At 36.6% G+C, this 12,549-nt stretch overlaps 1 protein-coding gene across 1 annotated transcript in view; it reads right to left on the bottom strand.

The window, feature by feature from the left end:
• LOC144959725 (universal stress protein in QAH/OAS sulfhydrylase 3'region-like) overlaps positions 1 to 7,218 on the bottom strand; it is a 43,758-nt gene extending 36,540 nt beyond the window's left edge. The window contains exon 1 of the mRNA XM_078892405.1: positions 6,835 to 7,218. The gene's annotated coding sequence lies outside the window, so the exon portion shown is untranslated. The remainder of the gene's footprint in view (positions 1 to 6,834) is intronic.
• Between the last annotated feature and the right edge of the window lie 5,331 nt (positions 7,219 to 12,549).

The raw sequence follows: 12,549 nt of genomic DNA on the forward strand, positions 1-12,549 counted from the left end.
TTGTGATTAGCTCCCACTAAATTATGATATCAATCAGACCATAAACGTTAAAAGTTACACACGGCTTTGTAGGTTGGTGGATATGTTTAATTTGGCTGGTGGATGTTGTGAGTATTTTATCTAATTCCATGGCATCAATAACAGCCTGGAACTTGGAATATTATTTTAGCGTCTTGTTTAGGTTCGTATCGGAACAATGGCGGACGCCGTGTGAAATATTTCTCCGGCGAGCATAAAAGCGTATCCAGAGGAAAAAACCCCCATAAATTTGATCATGTTTTGAATTTTACACATTCTGATCACAAGGCATATGAAAGTAATAGCGAGCATCAAGAATAAAAAGTAATGATTTTCTTTGCTTAGAACCAAGATGGCCGCCGTTGCCGGGCAGCGTGACATCAGACTACTGAATCCAATTTCGATTACGACATGAGTAGGTGATTTTCAAAACGGACTACGTCCCATTTTTAGCATTCAAAGAAAACCTGCAATTTTGTCATTTATTTATTGAGGAGAAATACTTGTCTTGTGTGTCTCATAAAATTATTATACCCCGAGTGTTTTGAAACTCTACACACACAATGCTCTCTAATGATTCTATGGAATCCAAAAGATATGTTTGTTGTTTTTTTTAAGGGTTTTACGGCGCTTGCAACACATTAAGGTCATATCAGCGCCAGTAAAAAGGAAGAAAATTGGATAGTAAAAAGTTCTAGAATTACAATTAAAGCACAAAAGAAAAGGTAAGGCAAAGGGGAATTGGTTCAATAGGGACCAGATGTAGATTCCAAGAGCACACCGTCAAAGTACTTAGTGAATCCAAAAGATAGCTTGAGATTATTAACTCATTTAAAAAAAAATAAGGGTGTGACTTAGTACGTTGTGAAAATCAGCTTCTCATAATATGCTCAATAAATAGCTTTACAAGGGATCCAAGGCAAATAACAACAACAACAAAATGTTAGACGACACATGACGCTTGTGATAGTCTTTTGTTTCTTCGCAAATAATGCGGATTCTTCACTAGTCTTATAAAAAGAATCATCCCTGGCCCACTCCGTGAAAAAAAAAGCAACAAAACATGAAAGGAAACGAGTTCAAACAAACTCAAATTAATCGTCTCTCGACCCAAAAAGCAAAGAACACGGAAGCCACATTATAAGACAAACAATAATTGATCCAAGGATGGAGAAATGGGCCGGTGTAATACGATACACTTACCCCCCCCCCCCCCCCCCCCCCCCCCCCCAAGAGGGAACGGAAAGACGTCAAACGTCCCTCTATCCCCCTTCCCCCGCTCCCCAAGACAATATCTACAAATCTTCCGGAATTTGTTGTTTGTTTGTTTTTTCTGACCCTAATATTAAGCCACATAGGAAAGAGTGTTTGCGGCCATCCATCGAACAGGTTTTTATTTCTGTTACAAATAGAAAATAAAATGACTTTTAACAACTGCATGCTACCCTTTAGAAAGGACGCTAGTCGAGCGCAAATAACTTTCTTCTAGATCTAACATACCCAGGTAACCACTTAATGCTCAATAGCATAGTGGGTCGAAAAAAAAGCAAATTAATTCTATTTGGTTAGGGAAATCTATCCGTTTTTATGAAATTAAGAAATTAAGGAGCAAGCACCATTGTTGGATGTTTTTTTTCTCCTTCTATTTTTCTTTCTTGCTTTTTCTGGCACCTTTCATACACTTGTTCAGATCTCCGTTTTTAATCCTCAGAGCCAAGAGCTCTACTAAAAGGAACTAGCCATTGAAAGCCTGCAGGCATTTGGAAGGATCAGCTCACTTGATTATTTTCGGTTTTGTCAAGTGTTCAAGAGCTTTGACTAAAAAAAAAAAAAAAGGATACAAACAAAACAAGAAGACAATGTAGTTTATGGAAACAGTTCCATCTCTCTGGTTTTAATATAATTAAATAAATAAATAAATAAATAAATAAATGAATAAATAAATAGATAGACAGATATATAGTTTGATAGATAGCGATAGATATATAGCTAGATAGATTGATTAATACATTGATAGACAGATAGAAAGACAGATAGAAAGAAAGAAAGATAGATAGATAGATATAGATAAATAGGTAGATAGATAAATAGGTAGATAGATAAATAGGTAGATAGAGATGTTGATCGAAAAATAAAAGAATACATCAATAAAAATACAAATAAATAAATGAACGAATAAATAAATGATAAGGCAACAAATGCAACGTAAAATAACAACCCAAACTCCGACGTGCACAAATTGGCAGGTCTGATAAACAAACGCAATTATGGGCTAATTTTTAACATTGTTGTAATGAACAATAATTTGCGTTGGTTTGATAATTATACATCCATTACAACAATCGAGCCCATAATCATTTGGGGTATCAGACCTGCAAATAACTACACGTTGGTTTATTCCATTATCATACCTGATCTATGAGAGAGAGAGAGAGAGAGAGAGAGAGAGAGAGAGAGAGAGAGAGAGGGAGAGAGAGAGAGAGAGAGAGAGAGAGAGAGAGATTTGATTGGATTGAAGTTATTGTTATGCGCCTAGAGCTTTATTGTATAGAGGAGTGGGCGCAATATAAATATATTTCATTATTATTATTATTATTGTTATTATTGTTATTATTATTATTATTATTATTATTATTATTATTATTATTATTATTATTATTATTATTATTATAATCTTAGGTTTAAAAAAAAAAAACTCTACCTGGATGCATAACGGACGTCGGACAGGCAGTATTTTGTGGGCATTAAGATTAAGCCATGTCAGACGAAAATCTTGATGAATCATTCCAGTTCCAGACCCCAACTGAAAAGTTGGTGGTCCGATTAACGGAAGGTCACTGCCCTCTCTCTATAAATAGAATGCGGTTGAGTTTGGACGGTGGAAAGGGCGGGGGGGGGGGGGGGGGGGGGGGGGGGAGATTATGGCTGAAGGCTGACGAGGTCAACGGTCAGCGGAATTGAAAATCTTGCAGAACAAAATACATAATGGAAAGTTGTTACACACCGAAATAGGATTCAATAGTCTGATGTCACGTCCGCTCAGCAAGAAGCAGCTTGGTTCTTAAAAAGAAAATCGGTACATATTCTATTCTTCATGCTGACGAGAACGTTTTCACATGTCATGTATATACGTCAAAACATGATCGGATTTATACTGTTTTTCTCTTCTAGATATACTTATATGCTCGTCGGAGAAGTATTTCATAAGGGCGTCCGCCATTGTTCCGGTAGTTTAGAACCAGTAACTAAGTTACTATACCTCATTACGAGGGAAGTGACGTCACGACTGTTGAAGCCTATTACAACCCTTATCACTTACTCTTAGAAACATTTTTGGTACAGGATTTTTAAAAAAATGAAGAAATGATATAAATGAAGATGATGCATTCCTTTCCTTTCACAATGTAGTCCATCTATAGTATGCGCTTGGCTTAGGAGTTCACAACACTGACATCCGGAAGTATAACGGACCAACACACAAAACGTTTATAGTCAGGTTTATACAGTTTAGTGAGAATTACTCATAAACGCGGATGGCAAAAAACAATAACAAAGACCTGAGTGACGTCAACTTCGAACTATCTATACAATCTTATCGGGTTAAATAATATTTTTTTTAAAAACCAACCAAAAAAAAAAAAAAAAAAAAAACCCCGGACAATCAAATAGTGCGAGAGACGCTTGGATTTCATTGGATAACAGCTCTGAACAATAAATCAAATTGAAAAAAAAAACAAACAAAAAATAAAATAAATATCAAACCAAAACCAACCAACCAAACAAACAATTATGAAAAAAAGAAGATAACAAAAAACAGTAATTAAAAAAAAACAACACAAAAAAGAACAAGCGAAAAAACTAAAAACAAAAACAAAACAAAAACGAATAAAAAAATAAATCAATTAAGTAAAAAAAGAAAGATGATGGCAAAAACTAACACACAATCAAATAAAAATGATCGTAAATTCTTCATCGATTCCGCCAGTGTTTGATGGGCGGAAAAAGGCGGAAATGGTTTACACGTGTCATCAATTCTAGTGTGAATCAAAAGGGAAAGATAACGGTTGACTGTTTGCGTTATTATTTGTGTGTGTGTGTGTGTGTGTGTGTGTGTGTGTCTGTGTGTGTGTATGCGTATGTGTGTATTTGTGTGTGCGTGTGTGTGTGTGTGTTTGGGTGTGTGTGTGTATTTGTGCTGGGAGATGATCTACATTAGAACAAGACGAAATAAAAAAACAACCCAACAAAATTGACACAAGTGTGCTTCTCAAGGGAACTAGATTTTGTGATAAAGATCTGAACAAGTGTGTCTGAAAGGTGACAAACAAAGCAAGAAAGAAAAATACAAGAATAAAAAAAACAAAAACATCCCAAAAAATTAAGTCTACCTCGACTGGGAATCGAACCTCAGACCTTTCCTGACCGGCAATCAGAAGGTCTGAGGTTCGATCCCCGTCGAGCTAGACTGATTTGATTTTCTTGTATTTTTCTTTCTTGCTTTGTCTGGCACCTTTCATACACACTAGTTCAGATCTTTATCTTTCACCGGGGCCTGCTCCTTAATTTCTTAATTTGAAATAGATTGTGACATGCTAAAGCATGAATACATATGATTCATACAGTTGCCTATTCCATATCTGACAAAAAACAAAACAAACCCAATAATAATAATAATAATAATAATAATAATAATAATAATAATAATAATAATAATAATAATAATAATAATAATAATAATAATAATAATAATAATAATAATAATAATAACAATAATAATAATAATAATAATAATAATAATAATAATAATAATAATAATAATAATAATAATAATAATAGTAATAATAATAATAATGATAATGATAATAATAATAATAATAATAATAATAATAATAATAATAATAATAATAATAATAATAATAATAATAATAATAATAATAATAATAATAATGAAAAAAATAATAACATTAATCAGAGAAAAACATATGGCGGATAAATGCAAAATTAAAAGGAATATTTTCCAGACAGCCAAAATCGAAAATATTTGAAAGTATTCTTTCTTAACGCGGATTCCTTGGGTCGCAATCAGATTAATATAAATTAAATATAAACTTTTTTGGGATTCCAAAATGAAAGAGTGCTGGAATCCTAAAGCCATAAAAAATGCACTGACAGACCACGCGAAGCTAAAGAAATGCTGTGTCACGTAAGGGCACAGTGAAATTACAAGTCCATACAATTAGGGTACTTTATATTCTTTTACAAGTAAAAAACAAAAAAAAAAAACAAAAAACAAAAACAAAAACAAAAACAAAACAAAAACAAAATAAAAGCAGCCCTTCAGATCACGTGCACTTATTTTCAGAAGCGCGAAGAAATAAAAAAAAAAAAAAAAACAACAACGTGAAATTGAATGTAAGCTTCCATGTAATATACGAAAACAGATAAAATGGACGTTTCGGGTTTCTCCTTTATCAACAAAACAGGATGAATGAAGCACTACAGACGAACGTCTGTTTGTTGATAAAGGGGAAACCCGAACCGTCCATTTCATGTTTTCGTATACTATATTGAAGCTTACATTCAATTTCACATTGTTACTTACTTATTTGCAGAGCCAATTAGGCCCATGAAGCCGGGGTTTATCCCGGTTTCTATAGCGTGAAACGGAGACTAGCAATTGCTTGCTACCCTTTAGAATAAGATACTAGTCTATCGCAAAGTACTTTCCGCCAGATCTAGCAGAACCAGCTACCCAATTACTGCTGGGTGGACAGGGGGCACGGGTAAGAAAATAATCTCGACTTCAGAGGGTTCGAACTCAGTCACTTTGCGTGTAAAGCCTGCGTTCAGCACAATTGAGCTATCGGAACCTCCTTTTTAAGTATAATAATATAGTGCGGCTATGTAGTCTTGTGGTATGACACTCGCTTTCGGATCGGAAGGCCCTGGGTTCGAGCCTCGCTTAGTTGAGTCCTTGAAGAAGGCTCTTTACTCACATTCTCTCACCGTACTTTGGTGTAAAAATGTGTACCTGGCCGTTAACAGCGTCGTCTCCGTCCGAAAAAATTGTAATATCGCCTAACAGGCGTCATGGCCCGTCCTACATGTTAAATGTTGCTGCTGGCCAGGGACCCTTTGTAAAGCGCTTTGAGCACGTTTAGTGGATCCAGCTCTATAAAAAAGCTCAATTAAAAAAAAATATAACATTATGAGGTGTGTGGCCGCACGTGCGGCCATACACATCATAATGTTATATTTTTTAAAAAATGAGCTTTTTTTATAGAGCTGGATCCACTAAACGTGCTCAAAGCGCTTTACAAAGGGTAAAGGAATCAAAATATAGAATATCGTTTATAGGAATTTGGTTATTCATAGTTGAGGAGAAAGGTCGGCTCTAATTAATAATTAATAATAATATCATAGGCATCTCTCTCTCTCTCTCTCTTCACCCCCCCCCCTCTCTCTCTCTCTCTCTCTCTCTCTCTTCACCTCCCTCTCTCTCTCTTCACCCCCCCCTCTCTCTCTCTCTCTCTCTCGCTCTTGTATGTATGTGTGAGAACACGCGCGCGGGTAAAATTTAAAAAACAAACAAACCCATTCTAAATTGGAAAAAAGGGCATTATCTACATATTATTTAACACTTAAAATAAACAACTTTAAATAACAAGCGTTTATAAATCAAGGCATCCTAATAATCCAAAACGACCAACACACGTGTGTAATTGTAATGTCTCAAACACGCATACACGCGAAATAACAAAACAAACAAAACGATGTATCGCATCAAGCAACAATTATTTTACAAAAAATACTTACCCGCTTTTAGAAGCTGTAGATGATATTTGAATATTTCCGTATTTCGTTAATCACTTGTAGAAAATACCACGAGCAATTAAATTTAAATCAGGAATTTTTTTTCCACAACTGATAACAGTAACAGGTTACAAAATCCCTCTTTTTAAATACTTTGCACACCTTTATAAAGTGAATTTAAATATACAACAAAACACCTGTTGTTATCGACCGACAATGAGGAAATCCAACTTGAACTTGAAGAATTGAAGACAAAGTTAGGCCTAGCGACGTGATGGTTAACACGCAAAGTAAAGGACTTAACTGTTGGTAATGTTATGGTATATTAGGTAGGTCGGTGGGCCCAAGTCAGTACAGTGTCTACACGCTAAGTGTACACACGTGTTATGTCTGTCTCGCTAACCTTGGCTTGACAGACCGCTTGATAGGCAGCTTGGTACAGGGCAGCACGCAAGCAAACCCGAATCCTCACACTTCGTCACACACACACACACACACGCGCACACACACACACACACACACACACACACACACACACGCACTGTCTCAGTAATTTAGCAACTGTCTCACACTTAACTACTCTCCTCACATACTGATATTGTGAACTCTGCTTGTCAGTGATAAATTATTGTTTGTGTTTGTGTTTGTGAGTGTCGTGGTGGTAGGGGTCCGGGGATGGGATAGGGCGTTTTATTTCTTAATATAACAAAATATTATATAGTATGTGCTTGGCAAAGAAACTCACAACATTGCCATCCGGAAGTATAATGGACCAACACACAAAACGATATGTGACCTTATACGTTTATAGTCTGGTTAATATAGTTTAGTGAGAATTACTCATAAATAAAACACGGATGGCCAAAAAAGACAAAAAACAAAAAACAATAACAAAGACATGAGTGACGTCAACTTCGATCTATCTATAGATAGTATGCAGATGACGTCACTCAGGCCTTTGTTATTGTTTTTGCCATCCGCGTTTGTGAGTTGTTCTCACTAACCTGTATTAACCAGACTATAAAAGTTCATGGTTACACAGAGTTTGTGTGTTGGTCCGTTATACTTCCGGATGGCAATGTTGTGAACTCCTTGGCCAAGCGCATTCTATCTATAAGGCCTAATAGTATGGTAAAGTGGTAAGCCAAATGCCAGACATTACGTTAGGGATATCAACGTCTTGAAAAGAGCAAAGAAAAAATATTAATGCCATGCGTTAAGTTAAAAAATAACCCATAACATTCGCCACTCAGATATAATGTGCCAACACACAAAACAATGTGTAACGTTAAACGTTTATAGTCTGATTAATGATTTATACAATTTAATGAGAACTACCCATAAAAAATGGCTGGCGAAAAACGATATCAAAGAGCTGAGTGACGTCAATTTTATTCCATTTCTGTCTATAAAAAGAATGTCCAAAGCTTAAAGAGTTACACATAAGACGATACCAAAACAATCAACCACACACATACACACACACACACACACGCTACACACACATAGTCAGTGACCGTTAGTCGAATAGGTACAAAATACTGAGAGGTAGCAAAAAGATGTTGACAAAGACTAGAATATCATAATACAGATATAATGCATATTGCATGCACTTGTGACGAAGCGATTCCAGACAGACTCTAGGTGGCAGCGAACAAACAACTGTCAAATGCCAATCAGTAAGTTGTGAGAAACGAAGGGGATGGGATTTTACATATTGCACACGCATGTCAAAGGATTAGCTATACCAAGACATGTGTAATCCAGAGGGACTAAGTTCTAACAGGTGAACCCTAGAAAATGTAAAAGAAAATGGAAAAATGTAAAAGAAAATGAAAAATAAAAACTCGTGAAGAAAAACACTTCATTAATTTGAATTGACGTGTATGTATTATGCCTTGTTGTACTGGGCAATATTTTGTCTCATTAAAAAAAATAATTTCATTACAACCATGGGCCCATAAGGAACTGGGTTATCAGACCTGCAAATAAGTACACGTCGATTTGAATCAAAGAAGTGATAGATCCGTTTCGTTTCAATCACGTTTAGAAGTGACATCGCGGAGCCATGGTGTAATTTTGACAAGTTTTTATAACAAATAGCGGTAGCCAGATATTCTTGCGTGTTCCGGGTTTGCGACAAAATCAATAGTTTTCTTTCAATTTGAAGTATAATATCTTATTGGTATATACTAGGTGTGACTGACAAGTATTAAAACATATCGGATATTTGTGATTGTGCGGCTGTGTGGTCGTGTGGTATGGCACTCGCTTTTGGATCGGCGCATAGTTGAGTCCTTGGAAAAGACTGTTTACTCACACTCTCACCGTATTATTCATGTGTAAAACTAGTAGGTACCTGACCGTTAACAGCGTTGTCTCTGTCGGAAAAGTTTGTAATATCGCCCTAACAGGCGTCAATGTCTCGTTCTGCATGTTACATGTTGCTGTTGGTCAGGAACCCTTTGTAAAGCGCTTTGAGAACGTTTAGTGGATATTGTCCTATATAAAAGCTCAAGTTTGTTATATTGAATTGAGCGTACAAATAAGAACTACTATCTATATATCAAAATGTGCGAAATGTAATATTCCATTACATCACCAAATTTTGTTTCGCTTACCACTTTGATATAGGTCTTAGTATTGTTTTCAGCCAATCTATTTTTATGAGTAGATAGTTCTCACTAAATCGTATTGATCTAAACTATAGATAGTATGCAGATGACGTCACTCAGGCCTTTGTTATTGTTTTTGCCATCCGCGTTTGTGAGTTGTTCTCACTAAACTGTATTAACCAGACCTTAAAAGTTCATGGTTACACAGAGTTTGTGTGTTGGTCCGTTATACTTCCGGATGGCAATGTTGTGAACTCCTTGGCCAAGGGCATTCTATCTATAAACTATAAACGTTTAAAGTACATTATATAGATAGTATGCGCTTGGCTAAGAAGCTCACAACATTGTCATCCGGAAGTATAACGGACCAACCAATACACAAAACTATGTGTAACCATGAACTTGATTAGATAGTATGCGCTTGGCTAAGAAGCTCAAAACATTGCCATCCGGAAGTATAACGGACCAACACACAAAACCGTCTGTCTCCATGAACGTGGCGTATGGTATGAGTTTCTTAACTAAGCGCATAGCATCCATTTCTTGTTATAAAATTATCTTATTAGAAAGAACTCACATTCCAACATGTTGGTCGAAGAAATTGCCGAGAAAGATGTATGCATGAAATAGGGGATTGAGAATTTTTGAAAATTTGATTTTATTGATATTCGAAATAAAAAGTTTTTTTTGTTGTTTTTAAAATTTTTGGTTGTCAGAATGAACACAAACTGAAACTGATTTGTCAATGTACGGCATGTTTGGCCAAGATCGACGTGTACTTATTTGCAGGTCTGATAACCCAATTCTTGATGGGCTCATTGTTATAATAAAATTCTAAAAAAAAAAAAAAAACCCACGCAAAATATCGTCCATTACAACAATGTTCAACTAGGCCCATAAACATGTTTGGATGTCAGACCTTCGTGTATGTTAACGTCGGTTAAAATAAATAGATGGTAAATTCTTTAGAGTTGAGAAGTAGATGATTTTCTCCTTACGGCATGATGTGGACGAGGGGAGAGCTATGCAACCGGAAATGAATCCTTTGAATTTACAAAATGGCGGCTTGTTTACATTGTAGTCGATGGTTGGAGTAGCACCGCCAAAAGGCAGTCTGATTCACAGCCACTCTCTCTCTCTCTCGTCTGTGGTCTGATTTAAAGATCTAGGCATTAGAGTTCTGGAGAGGGTTACAGGAAATCAAATTCGTTCATACTTCAGTCCATCCATTCATCCATCCGTCCAACAACCCAACCACCCGTCCATCCACCCATCCATCCATCCATCCATCCATCCATCCATCCATCCATCCGACCATTCACCCCTACATTATTCCATCAATCCATCCGTCCACCCATCCATCCATCCATTCATCCATCCATCCTTCCATCTATCCATACAACCATCCTATCATTCATCCAGCCATCAGTCCATCAATCCATCCATCCACCCATCCATCTGATTCATCCATCCATCCATCTACCATTCATCCATCCATCAGTCCATCAATCCATCCATCCACCCATCCATCTGACCATTCATCCATCCATCCATCCTACCATTCATCAAACCATCCGTCCACCCATCCATCCATCCTTCCATCCATCTATCCATCCATCCATCCATCCATCAATCCGACCATTCATCCAACCATCAGTCAATCAATCCATCAATCCGTCCATCCATCCATCCATCTATCCACCCACCCATCCATCCATCCATCCATCCATCCATCCGACCATTCATCCATCCATCCATCCGACCATTCATCCATCCATCCGTTCACCCATCCATCCATTCATCCATTCCAAAATTCATTAATTCACCCGACCATTCGTCCATCCTCATCCTATGGACTGCACCAGCATTGATCTCCAGCTGTCATATCTATTTGACTCGTATATTTATTTACGCACCAAAGTTCATCCATAATTTTATAACCCGGCCTTCCAAGCACTGGTTCTATTTATTAGAAACGGAACATTAGCATTTTTTTTTCTTTTTCTCTCTGTTTTGTCTGGCACTATTTCATACACAATTTTATTCAGATCTTTTCCCTCGCAGCCTCCCTGGACTAACGACAAGTATTAACGGTTTAACTGGGTTGTTTTCTTGTTTGTTATTGGCTGAAGAAGGGTATTGTGCCCGAAACGGTCCTTGTGCAGTATTTTGTCCTTTTTTAAAGCATTACTTTATACCCATGTACACAACACTGAAGCCATAGTCTTGCTGTCGCCATCATGACTATCAATCACGATTTGGCTACATCCGCTTGACTTTGTTACAAGATCATACACCAAAAAGTATTGAACAAAAATGAATTTAAAAGCTTCAAACTCCAAGAATGAACAGAATAATTAAAAAAAAATAAAAAAAAAAAAACAACAACAAAAAAACAAACAAACAAAAAAATACAAACAAATACCTTTGCGAGCTCTTAACCGTTCTTCACCCAATCTTCTTTTACTTTCAGCTTATCCCGCATTTTACAGGGTTGCCATAATGAATACCATATCTCCTAGCATCTTGGTTCATCGGATCATCTTCCTCCAGGCCCAGTTCTTCTGGTCTTTGGGCGTCCCTTTTTTTTTCTCTTTCCCGGTATTTGTAAGTCGAATACTTCCCTTCCCACGTACTTCCTCTCTCGTCTCTTAACATGTCCGAACCATTTCATTCCATCTTCTCTCATCTTTATTGATTCATTCTTCACTTATTCAGTCAACCTTTGAATTCGTTCATTTCTCACTTCATCTTTTCTTGTCAAGCCAAGTGACCATCTCAACATCATCATTTTTGCTACCTCAACTTCTTTATCTTATTTCTTTGTTGTAGCTGCTGTTTCTAATCCATAGAACTCTTCTTCATCCAATATAAGAATTAAAAGGGCACTTCACATAAATTCAGACAGGTTCGAGAAAAGATCTCTGAACGTTCATTCGGTATAAACTACTCAGAACACACTTCAAAAACTCATAACGAAAGGTAAATTTTAAACAAAAGTAATACCTTATGTAGTATCCAGAATGACCGGAGAGAGAGAGAGAGAGAGAGAGAGAGAGAGAGAGAGAGAGAGAGAGAGAGAGAGAGTGAGAGAGAGAGAGAA

The sequence above is a fragment of the Berghia stephanieae genome, chromosome 14, assembly GCF_034508935.2.
Source record: "Berghia stephanieae isolate SIO BIC M18660-M18661 chromosome 14, UCSD_Bste_1.3, whole genome shotgun sequence".
NCBI lineage: Eukaryota > Metazoa > Mollusca > Gastropoda > Nudibranchia > Aeolidiidae > Berghia > Berghia stephanieae.